Genomic DNA, 16,022 nt, shown 5'->3' on the forward strand with positions numbered 1-16,022 from the left:
AATTAAAACAAAATACTTTCATTCATTTTTCATTAAAGTTAAAACAAATTACATTCATCCAACTAGAATTTACATTAGAAAAATCCAAAATAATATTATTACAAACTTTATACAACTGCTCGTGACCAGTTCTACTTGTACATACATTTACATACATCAAAATAATTATTACAATTAGGGTATAAAATATACTCGATAGAACTTCAGGGAAGGTGGCTCGACAATCCTCAGCAACTCACTCTGCTGCTCCTCTAGTCTTTATATCTCGGCAACAACGACCATCATTGAGTATTATGACTTCGATGGTGTACAACATACTAAAATAACGTTTATGCGAATTTAAATCATACTTATTCAAAAAGCCGAATATGAGAAATAAATACAAAACATGATTTATAAGCTTTTAATCCAAACAATTTCATTTGAAAGTCTCAAAACAAATTTTATAAAAACACGATTTATATCATGCCATTGAAACAATAATCATCTCAATAGCAGGAGGCTTATGAGAAGTCACATCATTAGGCTAGTTAGCTCAATATATGGATATCCATTCAATTTCTTCTTCTATTGGTATACACCTCAACACTTCAGCTAGAGAAGGAATCAAAATTCGAAACTGATTTCCCCCACTAGTCATGCTAGTCGGGCATTTAAATATATGGTTATGACAACGTGGTTTCAAAACTGTCTTAGCAATTTCTTGAACATTTCTGCCATTTCAAATATATACAAGTAAACTTTCAATAATTTAAGTCAAAGCATAATACACATTTCATGCACTTTGTAAATGAATTTTAAAGAATATTGATGTTGTGCACAAACCTTATACGAGTCACCTCTTGGCCTTGACTCGATGCCTCGAGTTCTTTCTGGTACTCTTTTCCACTAAAACATATAGTTTCACGGTGTTTCAGTATCACAAATTATCATAAATCTAAAAAAATTCAAATTTGCTTATACCTAGCTTTAATATGCTAAACTTGGCGTTCTTTAAAATTTGTATTTAGGTTACTATTCACGATACTATTCAAGTCAATTTGTTGACTTTCTGTTGTAATAGGTATGGGAATTCTAATTTCACCCACATACCACATTTTGGTTAACTAATTTGTTGGTTTTAGTTCTTTTCTTAAATTTTAAGTATTTTAGGCAAAATTTCAAATTTTGATTTTGGTGTCTGTTTTGCCTTTGTTCCATTGGTCATGTTGTTGCTAGAATTTGGCTAAGTTTTCTTCATAAAAGTTGTTCCTTATTGTCTTAATTTATTTCCTTTTGAATCACTCCATATGGAGTTTTGTAGCTCAATTTATAGCCATTTGAACATGGTTGGCAGTTAGTCTAACTTCAGTTTTAGGCACTAATTTGGTTACAGCAGTTTTAGGTCACTAGTTTTTGGTGGCTAAATGACATGGTTAAGGGCATAATTTGGACTTATGTTCTTCATGAAAGTTGTAGGTCTATGTCTCAGCTTTCTACTGGTAAAATTTCAGTTCATTTGGACCTCCCTAGCCCAAGTTATGGCCAAATGAACAAATACTGTTCATTTGGTCATTTTTGTACAGGTCAGTTTGCCTAATCCGGATTTGGCCAATTGTTCACTAAGTTATGGTAACTTCTTGGGCATGATTCCTAAATTAAAAATGTGCCATTTTGTGTCTAGTTTCATTCTCAATTGGTGTCACACCAATTGGGTCTGTAAATTTTAGTTTTGGTCCTGAAAGGGACCTTGGTCATGCTGCCTGTAGAATGACCATAAGCAATCCGAATTCAAACTTAATTCCAACACTTCCTACACACCACAATTGGTCACACATGACCATTTTTCAAATCCTACAAGGTCAAACACATCATTTGGCTAATTCTCACATTTTTATCTGCCAAACCCTAGATGCCAAAACCCTAATTTTCATGTTTAGCTCATTTGATGAGATCTAAATACATAATTAGTACTTATACACTCATTTACAATGAACTACTTCATTATTTGCATCAAAATCACTCAACCCTAGTTCACTACCTCTAGGCCGAAATTCATGTAGGTAGTCCACATACTTGATTTAATTCACTTATTTGTTAATTCCAAGTGTGACTTAGCTACTTAAACATAAATTCAAAGAGAGAATGAAGAAAGAACACTAACCTTAATTCTTAGATTTACAATCCACCAATTCTTTCACTTTCTTTTTTCTTCTTCTCCCTCAATCTTCTTTTCTAGTGCAGATTGGAAGCTTTTTAGGGCTTAGGGTTTATTTTGGAAGGCTAAAATCAAGTTATGTAAGCTTGATGCATTCATCAATGGTGGTTACACATGGTGGTGAGGGAGAGAGGTGCCGGCTTGGTTGGGAGAGAAGACTAAATAATGTTTTTCTTTTCTTCTTTTTTTTTTATGTATTATAACTCTTTAATTATCTTATAGTTTCAATTTTTAATTATTAAGTTTATTACATCATGCATGATGTCATGCATGATGTAATAAACTTTTTCAACTTTTTCTCTTTTTTCCTTTTTTTTTTTTCATTTATATTTCCTTAGTTCTTTAATTTAATTCTTAATTCTGAAATTTTCTTTTTTCCGATTTTATTGGGCAGTTAGGTCGGATTCAACTCTAGGGTGAATTGACCAAATTGTCCTCATTTCGATCCGGTTTGCAAGTTGTTCGATATTTCTTTGAATCCACAGCGGAATTATTTGACCTGCATAACAATTCTTTTGTGATTTTCTCTTTTCCACTGTGTTTGCAATAGTCCTAAGGACCATGGCGTCACATTTCTGATTCAATATTCAAGTTTAAATCGACCTCATGATCCTTCTCGAGAAGGTCACCCATCATTTGTGACTCTCGGCTCATTTAACTTCTTGTGTTCTGTTTTTCTTATTTATACTTAACCATTTGACAATTCTTGATTATTTATGTTGAGGCTTAACTAGGTGTCTTAGAGGTGGTTCTACTTCTCTTAATTATGCAGGTGATACAGGTCAGAAATAGTGAAATATATCATGCTATGCAAGTAGGGTGTTACAAAAACATTTGGAAAGTCACACCTTTGTAGTGATATCCTTAAGATCTAAACTCCCCATATGTGTGTCTACCACATATGCCAAATAAACCTCACACCCCTTTGAATCATCTTCTTAGCTAGTGCAGTTGAAATGAGATTAGAAGGCAACAGCCATCTCTCCCATTGTATCTCCACAACTATATACAAAGGGAGGCCAAAAGTGAATGTCTTCAAACTACAGTCAATCATAGCATGATGCCTGGATAGCCAATCAATGCCCAAAATAACATCATAATGCTTGAAAGGCATCTCAATCAAATCGGACAAAAATATGTTGCCTTGATTCTCCAATGGACAATCAAGATATAGTATATTCTCCTTGACCTCTTATCCTAATTGGATAGTCACGAAAACATCATAATCCATTTTCACCCAATTTATAGTAGTATAGAAAACAACTCAGCACTAATATATGAATGAGTAGAGCGAGGGTCAAACAATACATATATATCTTGATCAAAGATAGATAATGTACTAGCCACCACATCGAAGTTTTGCCTCATCTCTCGGCGCATGGTATATACTCGGCGGTGCACTAATCTGCTCGGTGATTAAGCGTACCTAATTAGTGGTAGTCTTGCCTCGACCCTACCTCTGCTTTTGTTAGCAAGTGTGAAACTTTTGAGGTAGAACCTAAAGCCCGACCATACTGCTGCGGTGTTAGGCATAGGTCTACATGTACTAGTGCAATCCCTAGCGAAGTTTCAGTTCCTCCATAATTATGGCAGCTCCTATGGCCTTGAAACATACTCCCTCATGCATTTTGCCATAGGTCTCACATGTGTGAGCAGACTATAATTGTAACACCCTCAACTGTAGCAATTAGTATATTCTATTGTTTTGGTGACCGATGTTGATGCGGACGGCTAGAACATCTGGAAAAAATTTAAACTAAAGTGAGGAACCATAATTAACTCAAATATTAACAAGAAAATATAGGAAAAATTTTAGAAATAAAATACAACAAAGTTAAGTGAGCGATTGCCTAGCGATGGGTAACCAGATGGGAAGTTGCGGTCTGCGCAACTAGAAGCCCTAAACCCATGAGAAAATTCATGAAATAATTTTTGGGACTCCAGAGAAGAGTCATTGGGGTTTCTATGGCATTAGAATGCCAAGAAAAGGTTTAGAAAAATTTTCAATTAGTGCAGACGATTTTGGCTCAATAAGCCAAGCGGAGGCATTTTGGTCATTTCGTCTTGGAGATGATTTTTGACCGACTTGTCGATTAAGTAAATAATTATTATGATCTAAAATATAAATAAATATTGCTAAAAATTGAACTGAAAATGAGTAGAAAAGAAAAGAAAAGAAAATGGATGAAAATTTGAATTTTGACATCACATGATGTCATTAAACCCTCCTACCCAATTACATTGTGACACCTATCTATAAAGTTAATTAAAAGCATAAAATGGGCAGAAAATTTGAAGAAAACAATCAGCTCTTTCTTCTTTTCCCAACCAATGAAAACCTATTTCTTCTTCCACCTCCATTGATGCTCAACAAAAGCTTTAATTCCCACTTGATTTCACCATAAAACCTCACCCTCTCTTCACAAAAAATTTCTCTTACCACTAGAGCTAGACTTAGGCAGCCATTAGAAGAGGAGAAAGTGAAGGAAAGTGAAGGGTAAAAATTCATCCAAGAGGTTAGTGCTAATTTTCTTGCTTCCATTCTTTTCTAAGCATGAATTTAAGTTGAGTTAAGTTGAAATTTTGATGAAAAATGAATTAAAGATGCATAAACGCCCCATGAAATTTTGGCAGCCTTAGGGTACCTAGGGTTTCAACAATATGATTGCATAATAGTTATGTATGGCTGCCATTGAACATGATTTTTCTTTTTAATTCATGGATTGTTGTATATAGAATTGAAATTGTTGGAGTTAGGGTTTGTGCACCAAAATTTGCATTTGTTTAAGTATTGGTGAAAAGAGGTTGTAATGGTCAATTAGTGACCATTTGGTCATGTTTGAGTAGGAAATTGAGTGAATGGTGCCAATAGAATTAAGGTTATGTATCTTTGTCGGTGTGCCTTTGCAGACTAATTATGAGTCCAGCAGGTTTGGGCAGCCATAAATGGAGTTGCATAGGTTCAATTGGTGCAAGGCTAATTGGACATGAAACTAAACACATAATAGCACAACCTTGGTGAAGAAACCCTGCCCAGAAAACCAAACCAAGTTGACCTAAAAATTACCCTAATCCGAGTGACCAACATGCTGTCCCTAGAAAATGACCAAATGAACAATGTTTGTTCAAATGGTCATAACTCAGTGTATAAAAGTTCAATTGATCTGAAATTTTACCAGAAGAAATCTGAGACATAGCTCTACAACTTTCTTGAAGAACACAAATCCAAATTCTGACCATAACCTAGTCAAATTGCCAACCAAACTTAGGTCACTAATGCGCGAGAACTAGTTTTGCCCGAGTGCGGATTCTGTCCAATTCGGCCAGTTATGGTATTTAGGCCATAACTTGAGCTACAAAACTCCAAATGGAGTGATTCAAAAAAGGAAATATAACTAGATACAATAAGGAACAACTTTCATGAAGACAATTTTATCAAATTCCTACTGTACAAATGTCTAATGGAATAGTAAACCTAGGGTATAAAATCTGAAAAATTTTGAATAATATAAGATAAGCTTTGAAATGGTATTGGAAATCAATACCAACAAAAATAAAATGCAAAATGTGGTATCTTGGAGAACTTAGGTTCAATAAATTTATTATGTATTAAAAGTCAACAATTTGAGTGAATGGTAATACAAAGACACAAAGTATAATAACTAAATTGGTAGAGAAATTAAGGTATGAAATTTGAAATCCATGAAACATTCATGGATTACTTGGAATAAATAGTAATTCACCTAAATGACTTAATGAACCTTTAAGTTATATGAGTATATAGTTAAGATTTGTATTCCCATTACTAGTAGGTCTAATAAAACATGAGTGATACCACTTGAATATGAAATGAAATTAACCTAGATGGATTGTTGAGTATAAATGGGATGAGGTTTACATTAAGATTTATGTTTCCATTACAAATAAGATAATAACACCTTGTATGAGTTATGAATTCATGTAAATATTGTAATGAATAAATGAATCACATGAAAATATGAATGAAACATTAGTTCTCTTTATAAGAGAAAGGAAGAATGTTTTGAGTACAATGGTATATGAACACCATTGTTATGAATTATGATCAATATGAATGATGTAAGGAATGTATGAATATTATGATGAATGTATAAATTATGAAATTTATCATGAACTAATGAAGTCATAAAACACAATATATTAATATTTAATGATATTATGTGCCCTTGTATTACCTAGACATGTGTGTCAGATTGGATAGTTTGGCATGCCAATAGGGTATTGTTTTAGCAGTACTGCGAAAGGCTTTATGTAACATCCCCACTGTACGTGTTTTGTACGTTCTGTTGCTCTAGTAGCCAAATAACAGTCCAGGCAAGTTAGAATGTCTGGAACTACACTTCGGTGATAGTGAACAGACATATAATGATGAAATAAATAAAAATAAAATACAAGAAAAATCAAACAAAAATGAAAGAGAGAAACTGAAGCTAAGTTAAGCAATGGCACCGGCGATGGGTAGCCTTAGGAAGCGTTCTTGACCCGGACCATGAAATCCTCGGAAATTAATTTTGAGACATAAATAAAGATTTATTGAATTGTAATTGACACTAGAATTATTAAAGAAAAATTAATAAATTAGTACAAAGAAAAACAAAAAATCGAGAAACAGACAAAAATCAGTGTTACCGAAAAATCAAGAATATAACCCGAAGTGGGGTATTTTGGTCATTTGACATCTAGAGGTGCCTTTTGACCTAAATGTCCATTAAAAATAAGTAGTATTAAATTTTGGGAACCCCATGAAAAAGGAAATTAAATGTGTAATGAAAATTAGAGAAAATATGGGGGGATTAAATTGAATTATGAAACTTTGGATTATTAAAATGTTAATCTAAGTTAGTGGGGTTAGGTGGCACTATTTGAGGCACATAAGGACACTAATCTGCCCATTTTTCATCATCTTCTCTACTCACCCTTCCCATGGCCGAATTGGAGCTTTAAGCTTCATCCATGACCGCCCAAAATACAAGCTTTCATCCACCTATGATCAAGCCATCATTTCTTCAAGAGTCCTTCATTAAACTTGTTCTACACATCATGGGCAGCATGTAGGAAGTAAGAAAGAGGAGTTTTGGTGAAGTTAATCAAGCCCAAGTTGAGGTTAGTGCTTAATCTCCCCATTTTCTTTCATTAGATCTTGTTTTGAGCTTTGGGTGAGTTGATTTGTGAAGAAATTGAGTAAATTAATGTATATTTGGTGAGCCCTTCATTTCAGCAGCCAAGACATTCATGGGATTTTGATGTGTTTAAATGATGTAGATGAGTTTAAAGATGATGTTTGATATGGGTATATATATGGGAAGTGATAGGACTTGAATTGATTGAAATTGAAAAATTTAAATTATGGTTTGAAACAATTATTGGAGATTTGTGATGTTGCTTCATTTTGGGCAGCCATGAACCCTTGTTGAGCTTGAGTTATTTTTACTTCTAATGAATGAAAATGAAGGTTGAATTGTCCAAATGAAAGTTGTAGTAAGTTTGTGCATAAGTATGTGCATGTAATGTTTAGATTAAAGGTGTGAAATGGAACCTTGAAGCCTTGAGCAAACTGCCATGTTTGGTAGCCCCTAATAGCATGAATTCGTATGTGAATATATGGTTATTAATGATATATGTTAATGTCAATTTGTGGGCAGCAAGTGTAAGTGATATTGAAGTATGAATATGTTAAAGTATATGTGTAATATTAACATTGAAGTATGTTAAATGTTGGTGGAAGTGAATGTTGAACTTAATGATGAATTGTGTGCATTGAGCACTTGAACATTCTGCCCAGAATTGTTGCTGAAATTGTGTACAATATATGTATAGAAGTGTTGTTGATTGAATATTGTAGTAATGAGGAGGAGAAGGAACATTAAATTGGGAGTGTATGAGCTTTGTGCAGGTTATGTATTGAAGGCAGCACCTAAATGAGGCCATAAGTGCCAAACTATGAACCCAATTGGTATGAGGCCAATATGGGGTGAAACTAGACACCAAATAGGCCAACTTTCATGTAGAAAGGTTGCCAAAATTCTGCCTAGAAACTGACCTTAAAAAGTGACCAAATCCGGATTAGTGCATTTAAGGCCTGAAAACTGACCATTTGGGCAGCAATTAGTGTTTAGGCCATAACTCACTCAAAACAGGTCCAATTGACCTGAAATTTTGACCATGAATATTTAAGACCTATATCTACAATTCTTATGAAGACACCCAAGCCCAGAAATGACCATAAGCAAGTCAAAAAGCTTGCACAAGTTCGGGTCCAAAAACTGGCCGAACCTAAAATGACCTAAAATGACCTAAAGTGACCAATTTTGATACATTTTGACCAGCAATAGTAAAATGACCATAACTTGGTCTACATAACTCAAAATGACCTGAAATTTTGCCCCGCGTTCCATAAGAAATAGACCTACAAGTTTGTAGTTTGGACCAAAACCCAAAAACCAAGGGAACTAGGTCGTCCGGCTAGGTCAAAATAGTATACCGAAATCCGGTAAATTGCAATAAAATGTAATACACTTGGAAATGAAATTGGTAATGTATATCAACATTAAAGGGCTATAAAATGTGACATATTGGTAACATTAGAATTGACTCACGTAGAGTGCATCAAGGCTCAACATTATAGGTTGACTAATGAAATGAATTGAAGGGAATAGTACCAAGAGAAATAGGACTTTAAGCTAGACAAATCTAGCACATAAAAATTGAGAAATTGACCAAATTTTGCACTAAAGGTGCAATCTGTCCAGCTTTAGTAAATTGATCATATCTTGGTCTATACAACTCGGAATGACGTGAAATTTTGCCCCGTGTGCAATAAGACATAGAGCTACAATTTTGCTTCTTTGACCAAATGCTAAAAACCAAGGGAAATAGGACTTTATGCTAGATCAATCTAGCTCACTAAAATTGAAAATTGGTAATTACATAAAATGATGCTTGAAGTGATTTGGCAATGAATGCCAACTTGTAAAAATGGTAAATTGCACTATATTGGCAGCATATTGAAATGCAAATTGTGACATGTTGATACTAGAATCAACTTACCCATGATGTATAAAAAGGTCAATATTTTCATTGACCAGTGAATTGTGTAATGACCAGTAAACCCTGAAAATAAAGAAATAAATATTTAATTTTATAATATGCCCTAATTTGCCTAGTTGACTAGTTTGGATAGGTTGGCATGCCAATAGGATTCTGACAGCTGTTCTGTAAATGACTTTACGTCATACTGTGTTCTATTGCTTATTATGCCATACTATGATTTTAATAGCCTATGGCTATCTGATTTGTGTTATTATACTCGGCTTAATGCCTGATTGATTATATGGCTTTTTAGCCACATTATTTGCACACCGGGAGACACTTTGTGACCAATGGTGTGACAGCCCAAGGTACTAGGTACCCAGTGCTAGTATATCTGTTTATCCAGTCTGGTCAGTGTATAGGCTATATGGGCAGTATTTAAAACATTATTCAATTGAAGCTAATTTAAGTTAAGTATAATGAAATTTCATTACAATTAAATTAAGTATTGAATAATGAGTAAAGGAGATTAGCAAAAGAAACATAACAAAAATATAAATTGCGAAATGTAGAGACTTGAAATACAATCTGATTAGAATAATTTGTATCTTTGGGTAGTATTCTTGAAAAGTTATAAACTAAGCACTTCCAAAGAGAAACAAACTAGTATATAAGATCATTGATACTAGAAATACCATACCAAATTAAATTGATTCTTGAGTAACCAAATTATGATTTATTTCTTTCTTTATTTGTATATATTATTTCTTGTTATACTATTGCACCACTAAGCAGAAATGCTTAGCGCGATGGAATTGCTTCCTCATGTAGTCTTGAAAGGTAAAACCGATGGTATCATTGAGATTTTTGGAGTCGGATCTGCGAAGTGTCGGAAGAATTGAAGGTTGTCACCTCCTCGGAATGCATGTAGATATGGCTCATTTTAAGCATGTTTTATAATCATACATTATAATTCTGCTATTATTGTAATGTGAATTAATGCTGTAATTTTATTTGTATATTACGTACTTGATAAATTTATGTACTTAGTTGGCAAATTATGCAAAATAATAAAATGTAATAATTTTTATATATGATTTAACTATCTGATCATTATGATTCAGATTGACATTGAGTATCAAAAATTTAGAGACTGATTATGAGTTGTGAATTGGAGTATATATTGAAATTGTTTTTGGCGAGTTCAAAGAAGCTTAGTCAAATTACTACCGGCACTCTGTGGATTATCATTGAATTTTTTGAATTTTCTAAATTAGTCAGATTTTTATAAAATTAAAATTATACTAAACCTCTGTTTAAGTTTTTGAACAATTAATTCTAGATCTATAATGAAATCAGATAAGATCAGGTGCTCCGGCACGCGGTGTAGCATGCCTTGCTTGGCTACACTATAGGCGGAGTGAGGGTGTTACACTTTATGCTGTATTCATGGCTTTATGCCGCATTCATGGCTTTATGCGTATTCATGGCTTTATGCCGCATTCATGGCTCTATGCCAACATTCATGGCTTTTATGCCTGATTATATGTTATCATGGCTTTTTAGCCATACTGACTACATAAGTGGTTGACATTCTACGTCCCATGGTATGACGGCCCGAGGCACCACGGTGTCCAGTGCCAATGACCCGTTATCCAGTTTATTCAGCCTGTCATAGGTTACTTGGGCAGTGAAATTTATTGAAATAAGTTAAGAATATTAGTAATTAAAAATATTAGAAATTAAATAAATGAGTAAGATGACCTAAAATAAATTAGAATAGTTATTTATTAGAAAGAATCGAAATGAACTAGACCGATATTAAAATTTACTTATTATGAAATAATCTGAGACAACCTAGAAAGTATTGAGAAAATGCTAAAAGATTAGCAAAGAAAATTATAACATACATAAATATTGCAAATGTAACTTACATAATAATATAAGCATAAATTTATTATTTTTAGATCATTTTTCTATGTACATTATTACTGTACATTGGCGAAATAAACACTTCCAAAGAAGACTAAATTAGGATAAAACATATTAAATTTTAGAAACCGCATGTGAAGTATAAATAAATCTTAATTATTTGAATTATGTTTTATTTCTATCTTTATTTGTATATTATTTCCTTGTTATATTATTGCACCACTAAGCAGCAATGCTTAGTGCGATGGAATTATTTCCTCGCACAGGTACTGAAGGTAAAGCCCAGATAAAAATATTAAACAGAGATTTTAGAGATCTGATCTGCAGAAGTGTCTGAAGTATTCAAGGCTGTCACCTCCTCAGCAATACATGTAGATAGGGCCCATATAGATCATATTTTATATTTTGTATAAAATGCTTAGATATTGTATTGTAATGTATATTATGAACAGGTAATTAATAGGAATGCGATGTAAATTAATTAATTACCTTTTTCATATGTAATTAATTTATATATTATGTAAATTATGAAATTTTGTAATTATTTTATAAATTATGTAAATTAAGGAAATTTAAAAATTTTGCTTATGTAATTTTAGAATGTTTACATATGAATTGAGTATGAATGGAACTGTATGGAAATGATTATGAAATTGAAATGTATGGATGAGATTTGAAATATGAGAAAATTATGAGAATGATTGATGAGATAATTATGATTAGCATGGATAAGATTTTATTTTGAAAATATTGTTGAATTTCAAACAGGTGAATATTGAAATATGACAAATGATAATAAAATAGGAGAAACTCTGCTGGTTTCTCCGTCGAAAAAATAATTGATATTAAATTAAACGAATTCAAAATTATAAAAAAAATAAAGTAAGATAAGTTAGGGCACTCCGGTACCGATTGTAGCATGCCTTGCTCAGCTACTGCTGTAGTCGGTGAGGTTATTCTGATAATGCCCTCACTTCAGGTAGTTAGTAAATTCTACTGTTTTGATGACTAACGTCTGTTCGGACAGCCAGAATGTCTGAAACTACACTCAAACTAGAGTGAGGAGGCATAAATTGGTGAATAAAGGCCGGTAAAATTAAGGAAAGTTAAAAGAAGCAAAGTTCAACTCGGTTAAATGGTAGGAGGTCACGGCGATGGGTAACCTAACGGGAAGCGATTGTGAAGGCGATTGCCAATCACGGATTTGTGGGAAACCCTATGGAATAATTATTTGGGACTTAATTGAAGAATTTATGAGGTTTAAATGACAATAATAATGTCAAAGGAATGCAAGGAAATAAAGTCAATCGGTACAGATAGTTATAGCTCGATGAATACAATAAAGGGCATTTTCGTCATTTCACCCTCAATGTTGAATCTTGACCTAAATGTCAATCAAGATGAGTGAGAATAAAACCTTAAAAGTAAATTAAAATCATGAATTTGTGTAATGAAAAATGAGTAGAGAAAATGAGAAAAAGGAAATAAAATTGAATTATGATGTAAGTATTACCACATGATGACTTACGCATGACCAAGCATGATGAAGTAATGACATAATTAAAACTTTAATTCAATTTTAGGAAGATAAATACATAGCTAGAGACAAATTTGACCAAAGAAATCTCATCTTCTTCCTTGGTTCTCCCATGGCCGAACTACCATGCCAAGAGTTCCTCACCATTTTCTTCTCTTTTTAGCTTAATTTTCCATGAGTTTTCCATAATTTTCCATAAGTCCCAACATTAAAAGTTTATCTTACACCTTGGAGAAGAAGTTGGCAGCAACAAGGAGTAGAAATAGTGAAGTTCTCAAGTTAAAGCTTGGTGAAGTTGAAGGTTAGTGCAAGATTTTCCTACCTCTCTTCTTTAATCATGATAAGCATGTTAGAAGGAGTAAGAATTGCATGAAAAATGATGTATTTAATATGTGTATGAAACAAGTGAATTTCAGCAGCCATGAAGGGATTTGGGTTTTGATGATTTTTTATGAAATTTGTAATGATCGAGAACCAACCACTAGAGAATTGTCAGCTTTGGTCATAAGCCTCACGGTTTTGTCCCATAGGTGGAATGGAGAACTTCCCGGAGGTCACCCATTCTAGGATTTCTCTCAAGCGAGCAGCTTAACCTGGAGTTCTTCAACTCTCGAGCCATTCCACCAAAAGGTGCCTCTAGTGATTAGTTCTCTCATTTTATATATCATTACTTTTTGAACCCAAGACCATCTCCGTGCTTTGCCGATGTCGGATTTGCCTAAGGACCTTTCTCCCCCTTTGGGACTCGGCGTCCTCAGCGAGTTTGCCCACCATCGCCCAAGAGGACACGCGAGTGGCTCTGATACCAATTGTAATGATCGAGAACCAACCACTAGAGAAATTGTCCACTTTGGTCATAAGCCTGACGGTTTTGTCCCATAGCTGGAATGGAGAACTTCCCAGGAGGTCACTCATCCTAGGATTTCTCTCAAGCGAGCACGCTTAACCCTGGAGTTCTTCCAACTCTCCAGGCCATTCCACCAAAAGGCGCCTCTAGTGATTAGTTCTCTCATTTTTTATATCATTACTTTTTGAACCCAAGACCATCTCCGTGCTTTGCCGATGTGGGATTTGCCTAAGGGACCTAAAAATTTGGACCATTTCTCGATTTGTGTGTGTCATCCTTGCGCAAGGGCCATGCTAATCTATAAATGTAACACCCCTCACCTGTCACACCCTACCCCTCTGTAAGGCATAACATGATCCCGTAGTATGCCTAATGAATTACCAACTCCGTCTACTGATAATCCATTAAATACACTACAAGGGATTTTAAAAACTTTTCTTACTTCTTTTACAGTAGTGAGCACTATTTACAGGTGTGAAAGACTTTGGTGAACTGAAGTGAAACAACTAACTCATTTGATTTATTTGGAATATCTGTAAAAATTTTGGCAAGGTGCCATTTGTATTTTGGACAAAACAGTTCTTCAGAAAACCTGTAAAAAGCACTTCAATATATTTTCAAATCTCAACTCCAACATTTTTATCAACACAACACATTTCTCAAGTCAAATCCACAGTGATTTTCAAAGACTAAGATACAAAGATATAACACAATTTTTACAAGCCAAATAACTCATAATTATTTTACAACTTTCTTTGTACAACAAATTTGTGCTCAAAACCAAGAACAAAATATACATCAGTGAATATACATTCTGATACAAAATGCCACATGTGGTATACTCACTATACCCAAAATCTCTCATTGGCGATACTAGCGACCTAGCTTCTTTGCCTGTCTGTCTCTCTACTGCGGCCAATAAAAGCTATCATTTGAGACAATGTCTCGGTGGTGCACAACATTAACCAAATACAAATTTTAAATCACAATTCATAAATCATATCAATAGTGGATACTTAAAAGCATAGTTAAATTCAAGACAATAAATGTCAGCAAAATTTAAACTCCATTTATTAATATCACAATAATTTTCAATAAGTTAGATCATGGTTGAATTCAATAGGCAGTATATGTCAATAAGAGTTTAAATCAATTTCACAATCTCATAATACATAATAACACAATTCGATCAAATAAGCGAAGAATGCGGTGTTGCCAATCTATAACACAATTTAGGCCATGACACAATTTTCCATATATGTAGTGTTGTACACCACGACAAGACATGCTCACCCCAATAATCGAAATCAATGAGGAGGAAGCTAGCTATATAATGAGAACTCATCCATACTCACCTCGGTGGGAAGTCAAAGAGGAGGAACATAATCATACTCACCCGGACTAATAAGTCAAAGAGGAGGAATAATCACACTCACCCCATTAATGGAGGAGGAACATATTATCGATGTCATGCAATTGTGAGTCAAAACAATTCCAAACATTTTATTCAAATGATCGTAAGAATCCAATAAATTTCCAAAGTTATAATTTCATTCACAAAATGGCAACACAATTAAGTAATTCACTTCAATTTCCACAAAACCATTCTGATTGCTTTTCAATCAATAAGTATCCATCAAATACCATTCAAACAATTTTTCACGATTTCAAACCATTCACAATGTTTTTCAATCAATAAGTGTCCACCAAACACATTTCCACAATTTAAAACAATGATATGCAAATAGTCAATATTTATTTCCATTGAAAATAATTCAAAAGAAAGCAGTTGTTGTGAACAAACCTCGATGTTGTCCCCACGATGCGGACTCGATGTTTCCTTCCCTTTCACGAGTCTTTGGTAGCTGAAACACAATTTGAAGTGTTTGATACTAATTTAAATGTCTCTATCGATGGTGTTTGGTAAATAATGCTGAACTCAATTATTCACTTAATCACCTAATATACCGACCCTCGTTTTGTTTTGGTAAATTAGGTTTTAGTGTGAATTAATATGTCACATTTGATAGGGTTTTAGGTTTGGTATGTTTTACCAAAGTCATTTCCTTGTAGTGCATTTTAATGCAAATTCTTTGGATCAGGACCTTTGGTTTGACCCTAACAGGACGATCTAGTTCCCTCGGTTTTGGGTCTCGGTCGAAACTACAAACTTGTAGATTTAGGTCTTATGGACCGGTGCAAAATTCAGAGTCAATCCGAGTTAAGTAGACCGAGTTATGGTCATTACACTCTTGCTGGTCAAATGGTACCATTTTAGGTCAATTTTAGGTCAAATTGGTCAATTCTGGATTCGGCCAGTTTTTGGACCCGAACTTGTGCAAGTTGTTTGACTTGCTTATAGTCATTTCTGGGCTTTTTGTCTTCATAAGACTTGTAGGTATGAGTCTTAACTATTCTTGGTTAAAATTTCAGGTCAATTG

The 16,022-nt window shown here is 33.9% G+C and overlaps 1 pseudogene; it reads right to left on the reverse strand.

The window, feature by feature from the left end:
- Nucleotides 1-13,820: 13,820 nt before the first annotated feature.
- LOC131180436 (U6 spliceosomal RNA) lies at nucleotides 13,821-13,882 on the reverse strand (annotated as a pseudogene).
- Between the last annotated feature and the right edge of the window lie 2,140 nt (nucleotides 13,883-16,022).

This window comes from Hevea brasiliensis, chromosome 5 (assembly GCF_030052815.1).
Source record: "Hevea brasiliensis isolate MT/VB/25A 57/8 chromosome 5, ASM3005281v1, whole genome shotgun sequence".
NCBI classification, from domain to species: domain Eukaryota; kingdom Viridiplantae; phylum Streptophyta; class Magnoliopsida; order Malpighiales; family Euphorbiaceae; genus Hevea; species Hevea brasiliensis.